Source organism: Sturnus vulgaris, chromosome 1, assembly GCF_052056855.1.
Source record: "Sturnus vulgaris isolate bStuVul1 chromosome 1, bStuVul1.hap1, whole genome shotgun sequence".
NCBI lineage: Eukaryota > Metazoa > Chordata > Aves > Passeriformes > Sturnidae > Sturnus > Sturnus vulgaris.
Genome location: NC_142243.1, coordinates 80,132,386 through 80,157,454, shown reverse-complemented (window position 1 = coordinate 80,157,454; position 25,069 = coordinate 80,132,386). Strand labels below are relative to the sequence as shown.

General features: G+C 36.9%; 1 protein-coding gene across 5 annotated transcripts in view; it reads right to left on the bottom strand.

The window, feature by feature from the left end:
- CDH12 (cadherin 12) overlaps positions 1-25,069 on the bottom strand; it is a 534,486-nt gene that overhangs the window by 408,648 nt on the left and 100,769 nt on the right. The gene's annotated exons all lie outside the window — the stretch shown is intronic.

Below are 25,069 nucleotides of genomic sequence, written 5' to 3'. Positions count from 1 at the left end.
TAGTTCCCAGGAGTTTGGTATCAATTTTCTGGAACAATCTTTTTTTTTTTTTTTAAAAAGTACTGAAACACACAGAGAGAGAGAGAGAGAGCAGACCTTACGATGTGCTAACACATTAATGATGCAATTTGAAACCCACCGTTATGAACAGATTCATTAAATGAATGTGAACATTAATTTATGCTAGGACTTCATTTGAAAAAAGTTCTAGCTGTCCAGTATTAGAATTATTGACTCTTCATGGTACCTCCTGGATTCTGTTGGACAAATAGTATCTTAGGAACTGTACGCTCAACACTATCAATGCACTTCCTAAAATTTAGGTTTTACTGAGAATTTTACAAAGTGTTAAGGAAAAACTACATAAGAAAAAGGTAGTTGCTGTATCTAGTTAGGCTTAGACCACTAAAATTAAAATGACTGTGATTTTGTTGACGAGTTCTTACGAAAACCCTCGCATCCTGAACAGCAGTAGAAACATTTATCAATTTTAGCCCAGTATCTTAACAAAAATTACATTTCTCTAGCTGGTATCATCCACAACCTCAAAATGGCATAATGTTTCAGAATGGTATATCTAAGAAATCCTCATTTGAACAACTTTTGTGTTGCTCTAATATGCTTACCTGGTTTCTAAATCCAAATCAAGGCTGTAATAACTTGCTTATATGTACTTTGTGCCACTTTAACACCAAACTTCACAGCGGATAAGTTTCTATTGCTTGCCAGTTGATCTTGTAACCTGATTAGGTTATCTATTTTTCCAAATAATAATTAAAAAAATAAAATTATCATCGAAATAATTTAATTCAGAAAGATTTTATACTGCTGAGAAAGTCATCAAAAGAAACAGGCAAAAATATCCTTGTTTTCAAAACATATGCATGCCCAAATAATAAAGATACTTTTTGTAATCCACTAATTTAATTTTCTGATAACTTACATGAAGCATAGTTATAGTCTTTGCTGTACATTCAGTAAAGTAATTTGAAAAGTCTTCAAAAACTATTTCTTCATACACAGTGTATCTGTAAATCTATTAATGGTTGGAGAGATGGAACACCTCTGGCTGACAACAGGCTGAGAGAGTTGGGGCTGCTCAGCCTGGAGAAGGTTCCAGGGAGACCTCGTTGTGGCCTTTCAATGCATGAAGGTTCATATGGCAGACTGGAAGAGAGTCATTACCAAGGCCTGTAGAAATAGGACATGGGGCAAGTGTTTTAAACGGAAGGATGGTAGATTTTGGGTAGATCTAGATGGATTTAAATTTAGATGGATTTAGCATGGACATAAGGTAGAAACATATTTTGTTTGTTGGGAATTTTGGGTTATTTTATTAATTTTTGTTTACATGCTTAGAAATTGTAATAGATGACCCTATCCAATCCTGTACATTCTTTAACACTGAAGATTTGTGTATTTTGCATACTTCAATTTTCTAACGTTAATTCAAGAGTTATTTCCATGGATATATAATGATAATGTGAATCTTATTAAATGGGGAGGTCTGCCTTGACTGCTTCATATTCAAACACAACATTATTTTGCCAGTCATTTTGCTTACCTCAGGGAAGGCAAGAATATTTCTGTTTTCCCTGCATTCATTGTAAGTAGCAAACAGTGGCACAACTGCAGCTGTCCCTCAGTCAGAGCATAGCTTATTTCTGAAAGTGCTAGAATCCAGCTAGTGCTGGAAACAAGCCTGCTGAGTTAAAGCCACTTAGTGCATAAAATACAGTGGGGAAAATAGGTAACAGGCTGTTTCAACATTTAAGACTCAGAATGTTAAACCCCCATTTTTACAGGATAAAACCTCATACCCAAGGGAAGGGAAACAGTGGAGAATTAGAAAGCTGCATACTAAGTATGAGATATGCTTTCTCAGCAGCAAGAGAAATAATCTCTGGAGGCCGTTTTGTTTGTTATAACCTCCCTACAAAATCAAAGCAGAAAGCAACATAAAGCACATACATATTTTTGTAAACTATCATAACAGCTTGTAATTACATTTGTACTACACGCTTTCCCATGCTGCTGTCTTTGAAGTTTATTAACACTAATTATTGGACTTTGCATCTTGCAGTGCATAGTTAATCCAAGATTTCTACAGAAAAAAACTTATGTATGCTGCAAGTAGCTCTTTGAATATCCAAGCACAACTCATCTTCTGATTTAATTGAGCAGGGATAATGAGAATATGACCTTTTGAGATCTCTTCAAGACATCTCCAACTACAGTGCACTTTTTTTCATTTTAGGTGGGATATCATCAAGTGAATCTCTGAAAACTTTTTCAAGTATTTAATGAGATATGAGAAGAAAAAAAAAGGTGTTTTGAAGAGCTATGATACTAAGTTGTGGAAAGTCTGTTTTGATTTAAACAATTTTCAGAAAATTCTAACAAACCACATAAATATTATTATAACGTTCTCTGTAAAATTAAATGCTAGAAAAATTTTGCAACTTCCAGTTTTTCTAAAAGCACTAGTGGCTGGAATATGTTCAGAAGGCACCAGTCCAGCTCTTCTAACTGATGTTTTCAAAGACTGAATTTTTTCTTGCTTCTTTAATATTTGTAAGATGGCAGCATTGCATCTTATAAGCAGAGATTCTGAAAACACTGGATCTGCACATAAAACTGCTAATAGCAGTTGCCTCTGCAGCCATTGATACATCTATTACATCAAATATACAGTAAAACTGTCAGACTTCTTTTTAGATCAGTAACTCGAATATAGAAATGTTTCCTATTGGGTGGACAGGTTCTGTAGTCACAGAATTAGCACTTTAACCCAACACTGAAATACACTTCAGTGAAGCTAAACTCGGATAATTAAACAAAACTTAAAAAGACAATCTGACAACTTTTTGAAGGAAGATAGCTGCCACATAACCATCAAGCTGAAGAAAAATAACTGTCTGTATACAGTATGGGTAGTCATAGAATGCTCATTTATAAGATAAAATGCTAAAAACTCAACCTATAAAGATGCTGGAATAATGGCTAATTTTCAGTCAGTTAAGTCTGAATGAGATACATTTACATAAAAATCATTTGATCTGAACATTGAGCTCTTTGTTCATATTCTCATTCTGCAATACCCATCACTATCTCTCATCTCTGTTTGTTGATGGATGGTTGTAAGATAGTTAGAAAGATACCCATTAATAAGGAGCTACCAGAATGATAAAATTACACCAACTCCAACTTTTTGTTGACATGGGACTATTAAAAAAAAAAACATTGAAAAGTATTACTTTTTTATCATCTGTGCAGATTTAAATAGGATGAGTTACTTTAACAACCCTTCTGCCTCCCTCTAAAAACTCCAGAATACCTCATAGAAGAGGAGATCTGGGAAATACAATTATTGAAGGGATTTACTTCAGTTACAGGCTGGTTTTCATCAAGATTTTCAGCATGGTTTCTCACAGCAATGATAAAACAGATTGTGTGGAACTGTCTTCTCTCAAGCTTTCTCAAACCTACTTGAACACCTATTCCAGAGACTGGCGTCCACTAGTGAAATCTTCACATCTCTACATCCCCAAAACCAGCTAAGTATTATTAGTCAAGCTCAACTCATAAAAGCCTTCCCGTAAGCATTTTTGAATATTTCCTTTGTCTTAAAGTACCTGCTTATAAAATTATGTGCTTCCTCGGAGGTAACTAATAGGGAACCAAACACTCCCCAACTGGGAGATCAATCCTTATGCCCGTCTCAGACAAGACAAAAGGAGAACTCAGTTCAGTGACTACTGTTAAAATCCTATGATAGCACACCAGTTGACTGTTTTAGTTTCTCTGAGTCTGGGAGCTTTTTTTTTTTCTTAATAATATTACATTAGTCAAAAGGGCATTTAACAAATTATGATCTTTTCTATCAACTATCACCCTGTCACTGATTATTAGGAATCAAAGAAAACACAGAAAGAAATGTTCCATCTGCAGGGCATACATCCTCACGCTGTTTGTCCCCAGTTGGTTGACATCTTTCAGAAAGGTCTCAATTCCCTAATAAGGAGCACTTATCTGTCTCTCATGGCCCATTCAGCTTCATCTTGCTCTAACAGTGACAGGCAGTTTTGTGCACTGGAGACTGATCCTTTGTAAGCTCTGAATCACAGGACTGTCTAAACTTGTTTTCCTGCTGACTTTATCCCAGGCAAAATTTTTACATGAAACAATACTGTCATGCCAGAATAACTCAACAATTAGTAGAACACAGCATGACCTTGTAAATAACCAACATGACAGATAGCTAAGGAAGAGTAAAGAGATCAAAGTAAATTTAATTCCCCTTTTACAAACTCATTTGTGAAAGACAATCTACAGTTTGAGTATTCTGAAGAAAAATCATTAAAAACAAGTTAAAAGGATCAGTTACAAAGAGTATTTTAAGGACAAGGCAAAGGCAAACAACATAATATTCTCAGCAAAACAATCTAACTTACAATTATTTCAATTAGGGACATCTTCCTCTCTGGAGACTTGCATACATTACAACTTGTACAACAGTAATTCTCCATTATAACTAACTAACAAACACAGCCTGTTATTCATAAGGCATTATACTGTATTCATTACTGCTAGGTTGTGTGATAAAGCTAATCCCCAGAACCACAAAGGAGCTCAGAGACACAATGGCAGCAATGGGAGCACTCAGCTGCACTCAGACCCATCTCAGGAGGCATCTTCCCAGCACAGGCCCATCTCCACAAACTCAGAGGAGCACAGGGATGCACAAATGCAAGTGGAAACCCAACCCAAGGACTACCAAGCACAAATATCCTATCCCGACCCCTCTCAGTATTGTCAGAACAGCCTCAGCCTCATTGTCCAGGTGTGAAACCCATCACAAAGGGTCAATCAGGAGTAATCTGGAAATCCCTTTTCAGATTAATAGGATTTCTTTCCAGGAGACACACTATAGGACTCAAAGGAATAGGTCACAGGACTCATTATAGGACATTTAGAGGAGGAACCAAAGATGGAAAAAGCCAGAAGTTCAGCTGATTTGGGAAGCAAGAAGAGTAGGAAAATAGAAGAATAAGGAGGAGTAAAGGCAGGGTCACACATAAATAAGTGTCTGGTACACTCTTCTGCCCATGCCCTGTACCTGACCAGCACAGCCTGTCCTGTCCTATCTACTTATTAAACTACTTTTTACCTCTTTTGTGAGTGAGGAGGCTCTGTGGCACTCACACACGTGTGACTGGCTGTGGATATGTAAAGTGAGCACTGTGAGAGCACGTGTACCTGTTGGAACACATCTTCAGCCTTGCTCCCTGCTGAGCCTGGGGGCATGGAGCTGCAGCTCACCTCAGGCTCATGCATCCTGCGTGAAATATTTTGCTCTGTTCTCAGTTGCTCTCTCCAGGATTATAACACAGATTAATCTAATGATAGAAATTGGGGAGCTTTGCCAAAGTCCATCAAATCTAGAAATCAGAAGGAAAATATTTTGATGATACAAGTGCTATCCTCAAATACAATGTACGATGGTATTAAAGTATAAGGATTGTCAAATGTTTATTTAGTAAATAAAGTATAAATTTTTCTACCTCTGAATCAAGGAATAAGCTACCCTGAAAGCATAAAGCTCTTTGCCATTCAAAACAATTATGAACAGCTCTTATATTAGCTATTGAACAATATACTATAGGTCTAAGAATTTTTGTGCTTATTGATAGTTGTTCACATGTAGAAGTATGCTCTGCTTAACTGGGGATAAAACAGCTCAAACTTTACCTTGTTTTCAGAAGTTATCATTGACAGATGGAGATGGGGGTCACACTGTTTTTGAAAAACGCTGAGATCAGCCTGACTCATTGATCCTAAAGCTAAACATTTTGAAGATGTGAAAAATAACATTTCCTGACAGAATCTGGCACCAGTAAGGATGTGGCTGGCAAAGTCTCTGATAAAGGAACCAACAAGTGATAGTACTGATAAGTTATCTAAAGCTGCTGAGTTTACACAGCAACCTAGAAACCATGACTGACAGTCAAACACTTTATACAGTATAAGCCTAGCCCCATCTTTGAACAGCCAGGGTGTCTAACACATGCCTTCTCCACTCTGAAGAGGAGATGCCTCTCAAGCTTACTCCTGGAGGCTGAGTGAAAGATTTACTCACAGTTCTTGATATGGCTGAGTAACATAAATCCCCAACCTATAATTATTTTGCTAGCTTTAACACCATTGCTTCAAAGATAAGTGTACTATACTAGCAGTCATAACCACACAGTACCAAATAATTCAGATTAAAGTATTTTAATATAATTATTATCATTATAAATGTAACTGAATAATTTATTTTATTAATACAAATATCTTTGTTCTTCCACCCTTAATCCTGTGGGTCAAAGTTATATAAAGGCTGAATTAAACCTGTATAATTCTTGAGATACAGACCATTGATCATGTCTGGGACTCTCTAACCAGAGATGGAATACTATACCAACACTGACTAGAACATTATTCTCAATAAGTCCAGCAATAAACCAGAAAAAAGAGATTTTTTTTTTTAAATTAACATTTATGGATGCAAAAGATAATGCTTGTACACATGAAAGGTTTTCTAATACAAGTATCTATATATTAAACAGCACTATGTTTCCTTGACTTATTGACTTAGTTTGGAATGAAACATTGACCATTGTCCTTCAAATAAGTAGCATAAGATATCACAGTGAGCTGCAGGTGAGGCTGCTTCTACATGAGCCTCTTGGATACTCTGCTGTGTTCAAGGTACAAATTCCTGCTGCTGCTGCTTCCAGTATCAGCAGGTATTCTGGTTTAGGCTAGGATAGAGTAAAATTTTCTCCACAGTAGCTGGTATGGAGCTATGTTTTTGTGGTGGAAAGCATTGATAACAGAAGTTTTCATTGCTCCTGAGCAGAGCTTACACAGCATCAAGGCCTTTTCTGATTCTCACACCAGCAGCAAGGATGCTGGGTGTGCATAAGAGGTTAGGAGGGCACACAGGCAGGAGAGCTGATGCCAACTGATCATAGAGCTATTTCATGGTTAATATATAAAACTGGGGAGAAGAGGGAAGAGTGATGGTATTTGTCTTCCCAAGTAACTGCTGCATATGACGAGGCCCTGCTCCATGCATCATGGCTGAATAGCTGCTTGCCCACGGGAAAACAGGAATTAATTCCTTGTTTTGCTCACGTGTGTCTTATGGTTTAGGAACAGTGTTCTCCAGTTTAGTGTTACCACTGAAACCATTCACCGCTCACTCACTCCCCCTCCCCTCACTCTACAATGGGCTGGAGATGAGAACTGGAGGCACAGAAGGTACAGCTCAAGGGTTGAGAAATGTATAATTTACTGGAAACAGCAACTAGATGAGAAAATGAACACTAACAGCAACAATATTGTTTAAAAAGTGTGCAAGAAATCCACATGAAAATTCTCACTATGGAGCCCAATGTAATTGCCACCATGCTACCCCAACCCAGAAGGAAGCCCCTTCTCCCATGCCCAGAAAATGATGTGAAGTGGTGTAGAATTACTACCATGTCCTAGCCGTGCCCCTTCCTCATTATGGCACAAGTTAACCCTAGCCTGGCCAGAGCCAGGACAGCATGGCTTTTTCTGTCCAAATTAAACTTTGTCTCACTTCATGAGCTCTCAGTTTGACCCTTGCAACTCTCTCTCCCATCACACACCAGGGTGGGGGGTGAGTGAGTGGTGTTCAGCTGCTGTCTGGGTTTAAACCACAGCATCAGGCATGACAATTTCTTATTTTTATAGTAGGTAATTAGAGTCCAGCCCAGCCATTCTGAAACATTTAACTGAATCTTGGCATTTGCTGTAGGTCAGTCATAACCCCTGCTGCCAGCATATGCCACTAGAATGGGATTCATCCAATAAAATATTTATCTAAAATGTTCAGATGTGCCCATGACACGTTTTAAAAAAAACAGGCTTTTTTATTTTCAGTCCTTCAGAGAAATCTTGAAGCATGGGGGCTTCTTTCCAGTTCTTTTCCCACTAGTTCTCTCTCAATCAAATTGCTTTTTCTGCTGAATTTCTATTTTGGTAGTGTAGCAGTTGCTCTTTGTAGATTTTTCTAATAATTTTATCTCTTTGTTGCCAGGAATGCATCTTGAGAAAAGCAGGAGAAAAGTATTTACCCAGGAATGGGATTTTTATTTATGCTGTAATAAATGAAGCAATAATCATTATTTCTTTAAGTTAAAAGCCAAGTACATTTCCATCAGAAAATAACACTATGGTCAGACTTTTTAGCAGGTCCTGCTCTGGGAAGACATGGGGTAAAGGTCTTCGAGAGGGCAAATTCACAGTAAGTGTTAGGAAGAAAAATTTTTATAATTAAGCTGGTGAAACAATGAAACAGGCTGTCCACAAAAGTGGTAGGTGCCCCGCTGATGGAAACATTCATGGTCAGACTGAACAGGGCTCTGAGAAACATCATCTAGTTGAAGATGACTCTGCTCACGTCAAGGATGTTACACTAGATATTCTTTAAAGGTCCCTTCCAATCCAAACTATTCTGTGATTCTATGGCTTGCAAATTCTACAGTGAATTTGAACAGTTTCTCCATATTTCACTTGCATAGCTTTATGGAATTTGTTTGTTCTTCCCTTACAAAGTACATACTTATAAACTAAAATGTCATTCACAATGAGCAGAAGGTGATACTATAATCCTCTGAAAAAAGTAGACTTTACATTTTTCCCCTGAAACCAAAGCCTACTCTATTAATACTGCAAGGATCCTGCAATTAATATGAAGCTAGTATTACTCTCCAAACAATTCAAATATTCTCTGGGACAAGGCTGTTTAGTTGAGCTAATTTTCCATGCTGGGACTCAATTGCTTCTTTTCACATCCACCTCTGGCATGTGGATCCGTCCCACACTTTCTAAACATTTTAGGATTCATCATAAGTTTATTTCCACAGTTGTAGTGTGTATTCTCTCACAATGGGAAGAATATAGATTAAGTAATAATGCATTACATAAACTGAAAATTGAGCTACAGGAAAACTAGATTACTTGGGACTGCTTAAGAAATTTGTGGCAGACTGAGAAATTGAGTCTAGATGCTTAAACTGGGTTACTAGCTAAAACATATGCAATAAATACTAATGATATTTGCAAGACTACAGATGTACAAGTTTATCTGGACAAACCACTTTGAAAAAATTGATGTTTGTGTGTTTTCAGTAATGAGACTGCACATCTCAAGGAGGTCAGAGAGTTAACATGACCACATGACAAACAAGAGCTGGTTACTTTGTCTTGTCTAAGGTTTTCCACAATGGACAACAGTTCTAGAAGCATTTGTAGGTCTTTCACTGTGGTCACCCTACAAGACGCTGTGATGACTTCAAACATTGTAATTCTTGTTAAAATATAATGTAGACCTTAAAAAAAGAATCCTATGTAAATATTTGCATACTTAAATCAATTTTTTCCACAACTCTGGCACATATTTCCAAGCCTTACGCTGGAGTCAAAGTCTCATATTTTCAACACAAAGTAGAATAAATTCCCAGAAAACATCACCATGATTTATTACCCAGAAATCATTATTGCAGTAAGTGACAAAAATATATTACAGATTAAAAAAATAAACCTATGCTTTCTAGAGTAAGAACTTTCCTATTTCTGTGAGGAAAAATAAAAAAAGAATAAAAAGACACTTATATAAACCATATTTTTATAAAGATTAAAATTCAACAACATTTTTGCCTGTACAGAAATTATAAAATTCCAGACACGTTACAAACATATACAGACTATATGTTCCTACAGTAGTTTAATATAAATTTATATCTTTGTACATGATTTAAAACGCTACACATGGATTCAAAAACCTAGTTATAGATAGTCTACAATAAAAGATGGTAAAAAAAACAAAAACAAACTTCTGTATTAACAGCATACTGCCCAAAGCCCTGGAACGTAACAAACTTGATTCTATTGCAACCACCTTTGAACCAGAATTATGGCCTCTGCAATCTCAGTATCTCTTATGACACAAAGTTTTTGGGAAAAACAGCAACTGTGTGAGAACTCATTGCTCAAGAGTGAGAGGAGCCTTTGCAAGTTACAAACTAATCAGAATAATTCTCAGACAACATGCTGCGATATTTGCATTGTCAGCTGGTTATTATGATTTATTGGAAAAGTGGGACATAGACACAGCAGTACAATGGAATTGCAGTCTGATAGCTGTAGTAATCTCATTATACAGCTTTTGCTTTTTCAACCAAAACTGCATAGCCATTGTTTTCTTTAAAGCACACAGGGCAAAAGGAGAGGGAGGGTGGGGGGAAAGAAAAAATAAAAGCCCTACAATAAAACTCAAGGTGTTTGAACCATAGCTTTGTGAAATCACTGCTTTGACTTATCTTCCTTTCCTATTTTTTAAAAAAGGAGTGTTTTAGCAAATTCACTGTCTACATACTATTCTAGACGCAGTCATAATAATAAAACCACAGTCAGTGCATTAGATCACTTCTTTTGACTAGACATACATGATAACCATCTAATCAGGCTTTCATTAATGAAAATCATGACCAGTCTTTGAAGGACGCTTTTATATTACAATGACAAGATAAAGTTAACTATTCACAGTTTTCCAGATAGCCTGGTAACAGATATTCTTACACAAAGAGATGGTTTAGGGGTTCAGGGGTGTTTTTTGGTTGTTGGTTTGTTTTGAGTGTGTTTTTTTTTTTTAATAGTCTCTACCAGAAGAAATCTACAATAACAAATAGCAGCTGTAAGACTATAGTATTATACACACAAAGCAACAATTTACATAGCAGTAAAAGAGTCATAACATTGTAACATAGGACTTGATGCTAAAAAAAAAAAAAAGCTTAAAAGTAACAAAGCAGCTGGAAAATATTTAGAAAATAATGTAAGAAATATATACATATATTTATATTTAACTTATTGGCATCATAACCAAGATGGACTGCATCCTCATCTGTTTTGCACATAAGACCAAGCTGAGTGGTGCAGTTGACACGCCTGAAGTACGGGGTGTCATCCAGAGGGACTTGGACAAACTTGAGAATGGGGCCCATGGGAACATCATGAAATTTAACACAACTAAGTACAAGGTGCTGCACTTGGGTTAAGGCAATCCACAGTATCAACACAGGAGGATGAACAGGTCCAGAGCAGCCTCGATGAGAAGGCCTTGGGGAGCTAGTGAATGATTGGCTGGACATGACCTGGCAATGTGAACTCCCAGCACTGAAAGCCAATTGTGCCCTGGGCTGCATCCAGAGCAGCACGGCCAGCAAGGTGAGGGAGGGGATTCTGCCCCTCTGCTCTGCTGAGACCCCACCTGGAACCCTGCATCCAGCTCTGGGGTCCTTAACACAGGATGGATGTGGGACTGTTGGAGTGAGTCCAGAGGAGGGCTGTCAAGACAACTGTTGGACCTCTCCTATGAAGAAAGGCTGAGAAAGGTGAGGTTGTTCAGCCTGGAGAAGAGGAAGTTTAGGGTGACCTAACTGTGGCTTTTCAGTATCTCAAAGGGCCTACAAAAATGCTGGAGAGGGATAATGGCATAAAAATGGCCTTTTTGCAATGGCATAGAAAAAGGGATAATATTTTTAAACTGAGAGTAGGTTTATACTAGATATTAAGAAGATATTGTCTACTGATGGAGCAAAGGTGAGAAACATCTTTTCTTTTCCTTTCCCTCTAAAACAAACAAGGGGCTGATCGCACACAGATTGGTGCTTTACCTATCTTAAATTTATTACTTAGAAAGAGAAGAGAGAGTCTATGCCTTATGTATTTCACTGTGTGAAGAAAGTGCCACAACACTTCAGAGCCTTTAGTTTTAAAGGCATGTTCATCCACTGCGGCAGCAGATAAGTGTTTGGTGGGGGGTGCTGCTTTTCATTTTGAGACAGCCAGTCGAAGCCTTTGGATTGCTCCCCAGAAAAAAAAAAAAAAAGCTTTCAGAAATAAGTATAAAGATTCTCTAAAAAGCAAAGTGCTTACAAAATGTACCTTGCAATAATCCTATACCTAACCACATGCGCAGGCCCTATATGATTCTGTGCATCAGCAGCAGAAAGCACCCACTCTCCATTCACTCAATTTGGGATGAACACTTAAAAAAAAATATACTTCTGAATACAGCAGACTCCAGATGTTTCAGATTGCTGTGCAGGCACAGAATGAGGCTATTCAGTTTCACAGCAAGAAAGTAAAATACAGTAAATTACCTTTCCAGGGCATCAAAGTAGCACAGATTACAAATCTTCTTCTATAATCATCAGATGATTAAAGAGCATTTTCCACATTAAAACCCCTTATAAAGGACGACCATTATCCAACTCTTCATTTACTCATTAAGCTACATCTAGATTTTTACTTCTCTAATTGCAATTTGATACAAGATCTTTAGCCCTAAAGTGTTTTGTGTTTTTTTTTTTTTTTTAAGAAAGAAAAGAGGTTGTATCACCTAGAGAGCAAAAACACTATTTTCATCGAAGAGACCTTGAATTTAAAGCTACATAATTGCAATGTGAGTTGTTTGTAAAACAGACCAACAGTTCATAAAAAAACCAAAACAACCTGACCAAAACAAAGATTAAAAGAAACTCTCAAGGGGCAGAAGTGAGGTTCAGAAACCCAAGTCCTCTTTATTTGCATACAGTCCTCAACACAGGTAGTATCAGAAAGCAAGTAAAGAGTTCAGCTGCTTCCTCCTTCACTACAGTAAAAGTGCCCCAAAATCGTATAACCCAATGTCTGAAAGGAGGAAATGTTATCTTCCCTACCAAAAAAACACATTAAGACACATGACTCAGTTTACCCAAAACAAATGCGACTGGGAATTGTACTTCCAAACCCTGAGGGGAGAAGGAGCTCCAGGCACTGGAGTGAAGGCCCCCCCCATTGTCTCTGGAAGGTACCCAGGTGGAGCAGGGAGAAGTGTGAGGAGAAAGAAGAGGCAGAGGAACAGTTTTGGACTGACCACAATCCCCCACACTCTGCACCAGGGCCACCTGAGGATGCATCAGAGCTTGGATTGAAGCTCAGCCCAGGAAAAGAAATGGGTTGTCCTAAACTCTATCTTTATTTCTTACAACTAAGATCTATTTAAAATGCCAATACAACTTCTCTCACTGTCAAATCTCTCTCACCTGATAAGAGCTCATATGGAAATCCTCCCTCTATTTAAACCCACAGTCTTCCATGGCATGGTCTCTCTGGAGAGTGAGAGAGAAGCTGGGTGGAGATCTGGTGGCCAGCCAGTTATCTACCTACCACAGCAGAATATTCAGATTCAGGTCTTCATGACAGTCCAAAATATTTATTTTCTTTCCTCCAGAAGAAGAGGACAGAAAAAAGATATTCTGATTTATCACCATGTCTTGGAAGCAGCTAAGAATCTTAAAATTCAAGGCTTCTGGTCCACATACAGGTGAAAAAACAAGTAATCCCCCTCCTATTTCTTTTTACTTGGCAGCTAATCTCCTTTCTCACAAGTATCCAGATACTGCATATTAACATACTGTAAATATGCTTAGCTCTATATATGCAAATTAGACTAAATATGATTGATACAAAATCAAGTATCATAAGCAAACCCATTAAAAGACAAAAGACCATGCATGATATAGGTGTGTTAACTTTAACATAAGCAGCAACGAAAACATACTTGTGCTATAGCAATGTGAACAACTTCAATTGAAGTCAAACTGAAATACTATCAGAACGCATTCCCCTTTTTTCTTTTAATAAAAATATTGCTTCAAGATTAATTTGTAAAAATTATTTTCAAATAAAATTTTAATAAGGAGCTAGTGTGAAAGTGCTTGCAAGTCAAATTAAAATACTTTTTCTACTATACACATGAATGAGGCTATATATGACTAAAGTTAAGTAAATCTGATCATCTGCATTGCTCTGTGTGGGTACAAGTGTGAAAATTTTGGCCTTGCAGTTAATTACCTTCTATTTCATCTTTATTTGACTGTACTCACATTGCATTTAGTTTTTCAAATGGAAATGGAAATTCTTAAATGCACAATTAGCTATAAAGTGCAAAGACCAGAAAAAGAGAGAAATTGCTTAAGCCAGTTATTGTCAAGGGCTTTATTGGAGAGTGGGTTCACCATGTTTCTACGATAAAATGCTAAGCCTTCTACTGGAAAAGTAGCTGCTGGTCAATAAAGGCTCCTTTTCTGAAGTATCCCTTACGGATGCACATATTTGTCTTCAAATCACTAATTTAAAACCCATGACTTGACATCAGACAAACAAGTTTCTTCTACAGAAGAAGTGGGTTAAAGAGTGGGTGATACCTGAGAAAAGGTTGAGAACAAATTGCAGCATCAAACAAAAGAATATTTTTAAAAGTGCTGAAACAGAAATCTGCAGAACATCCTTACTGAAACATTTAAATTGCTGATGAATAGTGAAGAAAATAATAATGCAGTACCTATTTTTAAATAATGCTGCTAAAAAAGAATCTAAAATCTACAGCCTGGTGAGATTTGTCCCATTACTGAGTAAACTGATAGAGAATCTAATTAAAGATAGGATGGCAGAACAGTTGGATAAATATAACTTGATAGACTCAAGCCAGCATGGCTCCAGTAAGGGGAAAAAGGGTAGAAGAGAGACAAATCTCACTCCTTCAACCAAGTAGAGGTATTTTTGCAAGCACACACAAAATGGGGGGGGCAGGGAAAAGGAAAGAGAATAGATGAAGATGGGCTTAATTAACTTCAATTTTAAAAAATAATATAATTAGATCTTTCCTAAAGGAATATTAATTTCTTTGTAATTACATATAAGGATATTAATTATTTAGCTTTATGACACCAGCTGTGTATTAGGTAGTTTTCTGACGGGCAATATCTTGATTTAGAAACTAATTAAGTAATCGGAAATAAAGTTTAAAAGTTATTCCTCAAAACAACCATAGCTATTTTTAAATAGAAAAATCTCATGGGTCTATGCAGTCAATGATTTGAAAACAGAAATAGCTAGCAAATGGATGACATTTCCCCAGTGACACCACACTGCTTCTGTTATAAAACAAGCAAGATGATAGCATATGAAATGTAACTTGAGCATTACAATTTGTGAAGTTGTTCCCAGTGAACAGAGGATAAGAAACCTCCAGAATCATTCTTGAATTTTGCAATGTTTTGTTTTTTCCTGTTAACATGAATCTTGGACTTCACCAGAGACAAGTTGATGAGTTTGGTTGTCAGACATTAGGAATGGAATGCTTGATAACATTGGATACAGGCAATTATAAACAAAAATGTCAAAAAAATGATCTCATACCTTCAAAAATCAAATGAAATTTAAGATGGTCACTCTTATTGAGCACATAGAAACAAGGCATTCAGAGAAATTAAAGTTTAGCAGGTTCCATATTGATATTTCTTCTGTTCACAGATGAATCAGGAACAAAAGTATTTTTCCAAAACTTAGAGAGATTGGCGAGAGAAAACAAAGGAGATAAAAAGCTCAAACTGGAGATGTTGTTACTGTCAACCAAACAGATTGGGTATCTGAGTAATTTCTCCCCTCTACATCCACCAAGGAAAGCAGAAGAGCAGCAGAGTAATTAGTTTCTGGGTTAGTGAGGAAGCAGGAAGGGTAACACTTCAAAGCATCGAATCACAAGACTAATCAAATTTGGAGAAATCACAAGCCAACAAGTAGAAAGTTCAGGTAAGGTTGGGCAGCATATCTTGCAGACAGAGGATCAGAGGAGCCACAGACACATTCAACAAGTAATAACTCCCTGTGTCTCCTGCCAAACACCTTGCAAACAGTCTGGCAGCACAGAGCAGCCCTGAGGGTCAGGCTTGGCTCTGGTACCTGCTGCTTCTCAAGAACTGTGTGCAGGCACCTTTGCAGGGCTCCTGGACAGGCACATTTCGCATAGCACTCACTGGGATGTTGCTCTCCTTTCAAAGCTCAGCAGGATCTGCTTTCACAATTCATAAATTGTCACTCACATAGACCTCAGCAAGTTACAGGAGCTCTTCCTCAAACCTCTTCCCTGCTCTGGCCGAGTCAAAAGGATCTTAAGTAAGAAGAAGGCAAGGTGTAATATATTCCTGTTCTTAGGTCCCCGAGGCTTCATCTGTCTGGATCCCTTTGGTATTGTTAGGGATAGTTTGCTTACTCCTCTTTCAGTTACTTTAAGTTTCTACTATTACAAGACTCACAGCTATCCTATTTCTCCTTGACTTTTGTTATTTTTTATTTTAAATTTATTTAACTTAAAGGTCTCTGAGGGGGATAAATGCTCAAGCAACCTGGAAAGTCAGGAGAGCACTAGGCCCAAACAGACACACAGGGATGAGCAAGTAAGAAAACCTAAGAGAAAGGAGCTGGCATATCTAGATCCAAAGGAAGACTTGATATACAAGGCACATCAGAATCATGATGAAACGAAGACAAAAATATCCAGGAAATCCAATTTGCCAGGAAAGCTAAACTAGCCTATGCTGGAAATGAAGCAATACTGTGTTCAAACATACTTAGAATTGAATTAAGATTAAACAAGCTTATCCATGCCAACAATTAGCACCAGCAATACACAAAAAATCAATACCAAAATAGAATAATTACAGAGCTGACGCTTCATTAGAAATTGCTTGAAGCTTGTCAGGGAGCTCCCAAATATTCATCTCTACTTTTCCCCATGTATTTCTGCCTCTAGAAAAAGCATATTGCCTTCTAGGATGCCTTCAGTAAGTACTGGAGGGTTTTAGGTGTGGTTTGTTTTGTTTCTTTGGTTTTTCAGTTGCCCTACCTGCTTGCATCATCCATCATAAATGTGGTAGTTTTATGTTTTGTTTTTTGGACATATTCTTGCTCTCCTCTTATCCCCATTTCCCCCCATAGTTTATTTTCTGCAATAAAACTTTCTTCATTTTTTGTAGTCTCAGAGGGAATTTTCATTTTCTCAACTAAGGAGGGTGTGTCCAATAAGGAACCCAGCAGCTTTACCAAAGAATACTGCATGCTCAAAAAGACACATTGGGGAACACACTGTTCTGAGATAGGTTAATCTACATTCTCTGGACTCTTTAGAGTTAGTGTCTTCATCTTGGTGTTTCACACATCTTGAAGAACATATTAGTTTGTCTAATCCTTCTAGGCAGTTGCACTTTGCTTTACCATGCCGACTGCTGGCAAAAAGATCCCCACTGATAATTGCATTTTGCATGATAACTACATATTTGTTTGTTCTATACCTCCTGTTTTATTATTATTTTTATGTCATTCATTCTTTCTTCATGAGACATGAAAAATGAGTATAAAGTGATTAATTCATGGTCATTCATAATTTCATAACCCATTAGCCAATTTGTTTCTTCCTCAAGTTAAAGGTTTAGTTACTTCATCTTTCCTTATATTGAAGTAATTTAAAAAAAAATCTGATTATCCTGGCTGTTTCTATCAATAGCTAGGAGATCAAATGATGAGCTTTAATGGCAAACATCAGCTTCTTATCTCTTTTGTTCACTGGAGGGAGAAGAGTATATTTAAACTCCAGTTAGACAAAATCTGGCATTCTCAACTAAACACTTAGCTCCAATTAGCTAAAATGGGTTCATAGCAAATTATTTTGCCATACAGATATTTCCCTGAAAACAAAATATTCTGTTGCTTCAAAAACCCTTGAATGAGAGATCCCTTTAAAGGGTCACAGTAATATTTTCTTTTTTAAACATGAGACTATTGTATATCCCGAAACCTAATTTTTGAACACAACACTGTGTAAACCCACTTGAACTATACCAATTATGCTTCATACATAAACAGCACAACTTCTAACAATCTACAGCTTACCAAGTAACTTCCAAATGGAAGCTCCAAATATAAACAAGATGTATGAAAAGACTAGGAAAGATGGCATTGACATATACCACAAGACACCTCAACTGAGCTGAAACCATCTACTACAAGATTAATCAGCTCTCATATTTCCCATTCTTTCCTTAATTTCATGTAAAAAAAAAGGAAATAGTTTACTTCTATGTATGCAACTAAGTTTTTCTTTTTCTTAACAACCACACTGATTTGTCTGAGAAATATTTTACATAACTTAGTAGCATTTGTATATTTTTTTTATAAACCAGTGAACCAATTTCACTTTAATGATTCAAATCTTCTAAATTATCAGACCACAATACACTCCTAACCATCAGCATACTATATTGTTTTCTTAATATTGAAATTTGAGTTAATGTAGTTAATCCTGCATTTCCAAAGGCCTGTTACTCTACTCTGTTTCTATACAACACTAAATGACTGGGGTTAGGTGCCTGCATGTCCTCTGAGAGTATAAAAACCCAAAAAACATTTACTCCAGAAGATAAACTGGGAAGAGGAATACAGAGAGAAGCACATGTCAGAAGTTTACAAAACTCTTCATGAGGTAACTAGACAGAGGAACTAAAAAAAAAAATAGGCCTGGAAGCCTCCAGTATTTCCTGAAGGCACCCAAGAACAATGTTTTAAGTTCCCCCACATGCTGAAGAGTGGTATTCAACTCTTTCCTGTCTACTTTTAAAATATGAAATTGTTTCGCTTTTTAAATTTAAAATTTTAATAATTTGGGGGGCTTGGGAAGTTAGTCTTCATAAGAGTGAAGTCTAATCCTCAGTCCCAAAGCAAATACATAATATCACACCACTAATAGGACAGAAGCAAGATGGACAGGTCAGAGCCTTCTCAGTTTTTCTTCTCAGAGCACATCCCAGTTTGATAGAAGAGTGGAGAATACCTGTTGCTAACATGACATTGTCATTGCTCATAGTCATTAGCCTCAAATGTTTCTACAAGGTTGGCAGCTTAACCCAAACTGCTGATTAAACAGAACCAGAGAAAACTGCTTTCTTATATCTCACATTCCTGTACTCAGCCTCCTCTCATCCTGAGTAGGGTAAATAAGCATATTAAAAAAAAAAAAAAAAAAATCAGTACTACTTTGTCACTTTCAATGCATTCTAAACACTCTTCTAAACTGTTTATATTCATGTTAATGGACCAGCAGCTCAATAAAATTTGTTTGATGCAGTGCTTATCACTTATATATGCAACCAATTAAAGTCCACATTGAATGGAAGCAAAATTCAAGTGTTTTTAACAGGGCTTCAGAATCTGTAGAAAGGATGTCTGCTGTGCTCCCTGGAGTGGGATACAGAAGACTGAATGTAGTCATTCAGCAGCAACAATAATGAAAGGCCTGTAGCTATAACAGCATCATATTCTGATTATGCAACATCACACAGCACAACAGTAATTAAGGATGCAGCTGATCTAACTAGATGCTAGGACAGTGAAAATGTATAAGCATCAGCATGATCTAAAAATCTCTTAATTTGGAAGTGTTACAAATCTATCACAGCATGCTATGCATCAAAACCTCCCAAAGAATTTGATTACAGGTGAAATATGGAAAAATTAATTGCTCCCCCACCTCTTGAATTTCTCTAGAATATATTAACTAAAAAAAGAAATCAAGTCATTTGAAAGCCATAAGCACAGCTATAACAACTACCTTCTAAGGCTATGGTGTGATAGAAAAGCTGAGATGGAGAACAAAAACTTTAAACTTCTGAATTCTTTAGAAATATAAGGTAAGCATTGTGTACTTTAGCTCTGACAAGAAATTATGTATTGTTTAAACTAACACTACAGGAAGCTGTAAGTGCAGCCGATTAATGTTGGAGCATGTATTGGAATTGCATTACAAGATGCTCAGGAGAAGCTCTTAATGGCTCTCCCTCTGAAAGAGTGAGGTCTTGAACATAAAAGTCAATCAGCAGGAAATGCCACAAAGGCCATGGAAAATGAAGATGGATACATGTTGTCTAAAATGTAGGTAACCAGATTAAATAATAATTAATGTCTCTCTACATGTGTCTACTTCCCTCTGCATTCAAAAAATATTTGGAAGTATGACTTGCTCCTGCTGAAAGCAATATTTATAGGTTCAACAAAACACAATAAAACCTGTACTTATACCCTGGACTTTTCTCTTTTACATAGAAATAGTGGGGGTGGTTGTTAATAAGATGAAAATTTAGGATATCTAATGAAATTATGTCTCTTATCCTTCCTAATTACTCCTTTATGATTATTCTTTTACAGGTATTAATCAACAGGGATGACATCCAGCAAAGCTTTAACAAAACACTCGTCTGTTTATGAACAATTCTAAAGCATGGTTCTTATCACATGCTAATTTAGCTGTCTGTATCAAAGCTCAGCTGACTGTATAATTGGATCAGACACTCCAAGGATAACAAATTCAGTAACAAACCTAAGATGTAGCATAAGAGCTTAAAAAATTATTTGGCACAAGCAAAGAAATTATTATATTGCTTTGCTACTAATTATCCATCATTACCCAGGAAATGTTGCTTCTAAAAGACAAAGAAAAAAAGGCAGAGGGGGCATAGGATGAAGAAAAAAACCCACAACAATGGGAACAACTTGGTCACATTTGATAATATCTCTCCAAACAATTCTTTGGAAGCAAAGAAAGCAATCATTTTGGGTCTTTTTCAGTAGTTAAAGCACCACTTCGCTCTCAGCAGCTTCTCTGTTGACAAGCAGCAGACCAACGAGGGCATTTTTCTGAGTCAGCTCCCATAGGTCCTCTTTGATAAAGTTGTCATCCAGGTCTTCTAAGAACCTTCAGACCCAGGCTGGACCAGCTCTGTGATACTCCCAGTTGGTTTCTGGAAAGTTGAAGTCCCCCATAAAGGCAAAGGCAATCACCTTGGAAGCATCCCTTAGTTCCTCATAGGATAATCCATCAGTGTCATTGTTCTGGCTAGGAATTCTATAGCCAACTCCCACAAAGAAATCCACACTACTTGTTTGTCCCTTGATTCCTGCCTAGAGGCTCTCAACTGTGCCAGTGCCAACAGTGAGCTCCCTGTACTCTAACCCTTCTATTACATGCAATGCCACCCCTCCACCTATTCTGCCCTGTCTCTCCCTCCTAAAGAGTCTGTAACCATCCAACAGGGCACCACAATCAGGGGGTTCATCCCCTCAGGTTTCATTTAGACCAGTAATGTTAAGTCTTAGACTGGCCAAAGCCTCAAGCTTCCTCTTGCTGTGTGCATTAGTATACAAGCAGTTCAGGTCTAGTACCTAGTTTGTAGCCAACAACTCCTGAAATACATTGAAGGATCTTAGTAGTACTCATTCCCTTAAGTTTTGGCACACCATCCCATTGCTCATCACTGGCAATACCGGCTTGTCCCTTTCCCCCATTCCAAGCTAGTTTAAAGCTCTAACAATGAGCTCTGATACTCCTGTGCTAGAACTCCATTTACATTATGAGAAAGGCATATATGGTCAGGGGTCAGTAGACCAGGCATTGAATAGAAAATCCTGTGGTCAGGAAACAAAACTTTTTTGCTGACACCAACCTTGTAGCCACACATCAAGCCAGTGGACCTGCCTATATTCCTATTATTTGTTGTTACTGAAATCACAACCCGTGTTCCTGATACCTCTATCAATTTTCCCAGGGCTCTGAAGTCTCTTTCAACTGCCCTTGGACTTGGTAATTTCAATGCTGCCAGTTTGAACAGCCAACAACAGCTAGTAATCAGAAAGCCTTACTAGAAGCTGGAGAGTTTTCCAGTGATGTCCCTTATCCAAGCCCCTGGAAGACAGCAGACTTCCCTGTGAGTTGGGTCCAGTCTGCACATTGGGCCCTGCATTCCCCTTAGAAGAGAGCTTGCTGTTACAACTACCCTTCTTCCTCTTGTAGCAAGAGCTTCTTGCACTTCAGGACTAGGCTATCATTAATTAATTGTATTTAGCACATTTATGAGAGGGCTTGTTCTCTTTTAGTAACATTCCAGATTGATATCATTTGGTAAAATTACTAGGAACAGAAGCTGGACTGTATTCCATCCATAACTGTACATAATGAATTAATGATTAAAGTAACAAATTAACAAGAGTTGCACATATGTGTATTTATGAACTAGGCAATTTGAGCTACAGGAGAAGTAATAAAAAAGGAGAAAATAGTAACATGGTTGTGGTTTTGCTCAACAGTTGAAATTAAATACAAAGCTTTAGAATACAGCACACCTATATTCTATTTATATTACAATTTTGAATGTTATTTAACAAAGAAGAGCAAAAATAAAAACTAAAAAATATTATTGGGTTTGATACATTGTTGCAGGTACTGAAAGGCGCAAAGACACATGAGTAAAAACAAGCATGAAATAACTTAAAAGAACCCCTAATGTATTTCTCGCTCAGCATGCCTAAGTTTTAGAACACCAGTTTCTCTTTGGGAGCCACAGTGAAGTCCAAAACCAGGCATATAACAGAGGCCTAAGAAGGGACTACGTTTTTTTTCTGGAGTATCCACTAGGCTAACATAAAAACATTTCCCAGAACTAAACAAAACAAAACAAAAAAAAAAAAACAAAACAAAAAACAAGAAATTAAGTGAACATTTCAGGAATGCAAGAAGCTATTCACAGATATATTTATAGGTACATACATACATGCTTGCTTTTCAAAATATCATCCTATTAATACTGCAAAACTACTAATGCTACACAGTTATTTTTCTCTTTTTAAGATAGCGTTTTAGTCAAACTATTTCAGCATATGCTCATTTTTGAGATCAATGTAATTGAATCAAACACTTAAAATATTTGGTTTAATTCATGACAGGAAATTCATACAGAATCTTTAGAAGTACAGATATCTGAGACCTACATCTTAGAGTTTTGATGATTATCTCAATTATTTGATGATTTATCAATAGAAATATAAGTTTGGAGGTTGTTTGCTTTTTGTTTCTGGGTTTGTTTTGTTGCTGTTGTCTTTTAACACAGTGTTTCCTAAAGCATCAAACAACTAATGCACATAACAGTAACATCCTTTAGGACTGATGATCTGTGTGGTGTTCAGTCTATCTGAAAAAACAAAATAAGGCTGAATAGATCTAAAGTCCATACTGCTACATTCAATAGTGCTAATACTAAAAGCAAGAAACATAAGCCTTTGAAATATCACATCCATGAAAATCAAAGTCATCATCCATGGCCTACACCTATAATCTTCTCTCCATTTGTAAATCTGGAAGAATTACATAAAAGCAGACAAGAGAACTTGTGGGTAGTAAGAAAATATTTAAATAGAATTCATGCCACAAACACAGCAACCAGCTCCTATGAACTAACCACAGGACTTTGTAAATATTCTTTGCTCTTGAGCTTCAACCAAAACCTTGAAGAACCAAATTCTCAAAGAAGTCTTTTTTATGCTCCCCACAAGCATACCAAACAAAACCAACTCAAATTATGCTGCTCAGTAATACCATTCTGGTTGTTCCAAGTTAGTGCTCCAGTAAGAAACTCTTCAACAAAACCTCAGTTGCACAGAAACCAGGTGATCCCAAATTCCCCTACCAGCCCTAGTACGCCTCAACACAAGATTTTAGAAACAGTTAAATAGAACTTGTTTCAACCACAACTTACCATAACACTGTTCAGCAACACACAGACTATCCCAGAAACACCCATAAATACCCCCATCACATTTAAATTCACTCAAACCACCTGCATGCCACTTCCTCATATTTTAGTACCTCTCACATTGCTCCCAGGTGCTTCCCCCATGCAGGTTAATGAAGAGACAAGAGCTAATTGAAAGACAAGAGCTTCTTATCTATCACATAAGGTGTCCTGCTTTAATTCACTAGACTCAGTAGTGAAATTTTCAGCTATGTTTTGTCCACCTAGTTTTCAGTAAAAAGAAAGTATTCAAGAAAGAGTTTCACTTCAAATTGTCCCTGAGAGAATAACAGTATTCCCTGATTCTCTGTGATGTTGTCGAAATAAAAGAATGCTGGTTAAGATTTAAAAAGCCAGTGACAAAGTTTTGGGAAAGTAAAAATAAGCTTTTTTGGAGGGAGGAGATGAAGCAACACTAAGAACAAAAAATTGTTTAAAAGGAAAAGCTCAATTGCCTTGACTAGACTGGAGACCATACTAAGGAAAACTGACTTTTGATGGACTCCAAATCAGAATTTATTTTGGCTGCAAAAAGAAAAGTTGTTTTTGCAGTAAGATGGAATTCAAATACAGAGGGTGTGAAAATATAGATAGGAAAATTTAGATAAGAGAGTGTGAAAATATAAAGTAGATATGTCAATGTGTGTTAAAAATAGTATATTTTCAATCACTGAAAGGAAAAAGAAAATCGATTTAGCTTAAATAAGCATTATGGAATGTCACTTTGTTGTGTGTATGAATGTATTTATAGTACACCACAAAATACAATATTCCATGCTTACTATATGTTATAGCTATACTGCATGTATAATGAATACATTGAGTAAAATGGGATAACAGAAGTATGAAATACAGTCTTTCATTAAAGATCACTCTGTATCTTGCCACAGGTATTGTGTCTTATTTAAGGATATAATACCTTCCACTGTTAAAATAGACTTTGATTCTCTAATTTTTCTAACAAGGCCAGTTACCTTATTAAAACCTTAGTATACATATGTATATGTGTTTTTGTGTGCATGTAGAAAGATGTTTATTTTAAACACAGTCATATATTACAGTGAAGACTCCACTATAATATCTCTAACTTTATTTGTGGTTATTAAAGGGGATGAACCAAGAACATAAATCAATAAACACAGAGTTTGTGTGCTGGTTTTTGTGGTTTTTTGGGGTTTTGTTTTGGTTTTTTTGGTTTTGTTTTTTGGTGGTTTGTTTTGTTTTGTTTTCTTCTGGGATAGAGCTAATTTTCTTCTCAGTACCTAGAGCAGGGCTATGTAACAGTGTTGACAAGACAGGGATGATTTTGTCATTGCCGGGCAGAGCATTCACAGAGTCAACCCCTTTTCTACTCTTCACAACACCCCACCTGAAAGAAGACCAGGGGTACATGGAAAGTTCTGAGGGGACACAGCTGGGACAGATGATCCCAACTGACCGAAAGGATATTCCATACCTTATGTCATGTGCAGTATATATAGTGGGGAGGGGGA